The sequence below is a fragment of the Atta colombica genome, unplaced genomic scaffold (genome assembly GCF_001594045.1).
Source record: "Atta colombica isolate Treedump-2 unplaced genomic scaffold, Acol1.0 scaffold243, whole genome shotgun sequence".
Classification (NCBI taxonomy): Eukaryota; Metazoa; Arthropoda; class Insecta; order Hymenoptera; family Formicidae; genus Atta; species Atta colombica.
In genome coordinates this window covers 484,617-487,190 of record NW_017259342.1, presented here as the reverse complement: position 1 = coordinate 487,190, position 2,574 = coordinate 484,617, and the positions used below count along the sequence as shown (strand labels likewise).

Sequence of the window (2,574 nt, the reverse complement as noted above, 5' to 3'; positions counted from 1 at the left end):
TATATATATATCACAAATTTTCAATATTGATTGTCGGAATGCAGTACAAAATTATTTTCGTTATTTAAATTTTTTATTATAAAATATTTCTAATTAATTAATAAAAATAATGCGATCTATTGAAAAATTATAAAGATAATAAGAGACTATAACTAATGTAATAATAAAAGTAACGGCTGAATTCATTACAATGGTAAAGATTACAAGTAATGCGTTACTTCCCAGTCTTGCTTTTCGCCCTGAATTGAACTGCAATGCTTACGATTGGCATTTAACAATGTAACAGAGATAACGCTGTAGCTTTTTGAAAAAAAAAAAATGGAAATCTTTAAAATTTTTTAATTTGATAAAAAATAGCCTTTTTTCTAAGCTTTTATTTTGAATTATCTAAAGAAACAATCCAATTAAAAGGAAATCAATTAATTCCGCGTAAGAAATAATACATAACTAATTAATTATTGCTTACCACAGTTATTCCATTGTCTCCCGATGCCTCTCCTAGACTTGCTCCTCCTTTCAGGTTGATAGGAATTGTATATTGCACTCATAAACAATATACATATGCGAAGACGTAGCTAATTACAATTGCGTATGAATTTATTGTCAAAATGCTGTTATCGCAATATTGAAGTTAAAATTTACGATAAAATATCGTTTTGCTACTTGTTCATTTTAGTGTAAAACGTACGAATGATAGAGCGGCGCGACCTTGTGTAGGCCTCGCGGTGACAGCACGTTGTAGAACAGAAAACAAACACGAAGGTTACGTGCCGATCGAATTGTTGCCATCCTAAAAATATTTGAATATTTAAAATACTTTATAAGCTGAATTTATTTCAAATGTATTCTGTCCTCCATAAAGTAAATTGAATTCCATTATGATCTCTATCGTTGCATATTAAACATTTATTTGAAAATACTATTTTACAGATTTAAATTTATTTATTACTATTGTTTTTTGTGTAAAATATTTACGTACCAAGAATAGTGAAATTGTATAATTTTAATAAATTAAGAAGGAATCTGCATAGTATACATGATTTCTCCGTATGACACAACTATATAGTCTATTTAATCCATAAGATGTTTGCTTGAATTAAGACGTTCGTTTAAATTTGCTCGAAATACAGAAGATATAATGTAAATGGATTCACTAATTGTATATACCGTCAATTCCGTGAGCATTATAGTAAATTGAACCTCATTACGACACCGGTTGGAATTACGTTACGTCTTCATTCGTACGGAGTTACAACTTCCGATTGTCGATTCCTATACCGCACTGCGTCGTTTTATAAAGTGTCACTTATGTGGCTATTTGACACGGTGCCATGAGGTGCATACTATGGAATTTAATAGAGACTTTGGATACGCTCTCCCAAGAGTTGAATTAATAAGAAATATGAGCAAATTTGTTACGATGTGTTCTGAAATAAGAGCGATAAAGCAGAATATGGTTTTATAAGTTCAATTCAAAGTGAGAAAGTCACCGTTATTCGAGTAATTTTGATAGTTAGACAAAAGAGAATGACTAAAGAGAATTTTTCCATATTATCAATTCTTATTTTAAATTTGAAATTTGCATGAGAATTTTAGATTTTATAATCATACAATCACAGATAAAAAAAAGTAAGATTACATTATACTTTCAAATCTTTTTGAATAATTTAAATTATATTTAATAAATATCCGAAGAAAGCTTGAAATGTTTAAATTTCATGTTTTTATTTTATATTTGACTTGTTAATTTTATGAGTTAGTTAACTCATAACTAACTGAAATTACTGACCGACTTCTTCACGCTTCTAATTTGAAACATACATGAAACTACTGCACGAAACGAACTTCGCATTAGAGTTTGTTTCATGTATATTTCAAATATAATCGATACGTTATGAACGATAAAAAGATTTATTTAGTTAGGATATATGCACTGCGTCTCTGTACGCATTACTGATAATTGATGATTGATAATTGTACTTTCTACGATTACTTTCTATAATTAAACCGTAAAGTATACATTCAGTGAACGATATCTGCACGCTATCAGCAAGAAGCGTGTTCGTGTAGCAAACGAAGCGTTGAATAGCGGAATGTACCAGCCTACATATTATGGAAATTGAATAATTGCAATCAGACTATAGCGCAACTTTGTTTCATTTACACCATTAAATCAGAATTGTTTTTGTGAAATCCGAAAATATTTTCCTTTTGCGTTTTCCTTACAACTTAAATGTGCTATGCAATCTCTACATGTATAAAAAAATAATTGATTTTCGTAAGAAGTTTTCCATATTTTTTTACAAAATTGGATTCGAACAGTATTTTAACGTAAGTATTTTATACTCAAGCGAATAATAAAAAGCCAGAGGAAGATCTGTACGTTTGATCATCCTTAGCCGACTATACTGTATCTTTGCGCAACATTGCTAACGCAATGAAAACTTTTAATAAAGCTCTCGCGCTGCATTGCGGACTGGAGTTTTATGTTACTCCCTAAGGTGAATAGGCTCGTAAACGAGGTCATCCTCACAATGTTGAAAATTGTATGCTGGGCGTATCCATTTCCAAGCT

The 2,574-nt window shown here is 30.2% G+C and overlaps 1 protein-coding gene across 4 annotated transcripts in view; it reads left to right on the top strand.

The window, feature by feature from the left end:
- The window catches only part of LOC108688867, a 57,263-nt gene that overhangs the window by 35,429 nt on the left and 19,260 nt on the right, over positions 1-2,574 (top strand). The gene's annotated exons all lie outside the window — the stretch shown is intronic.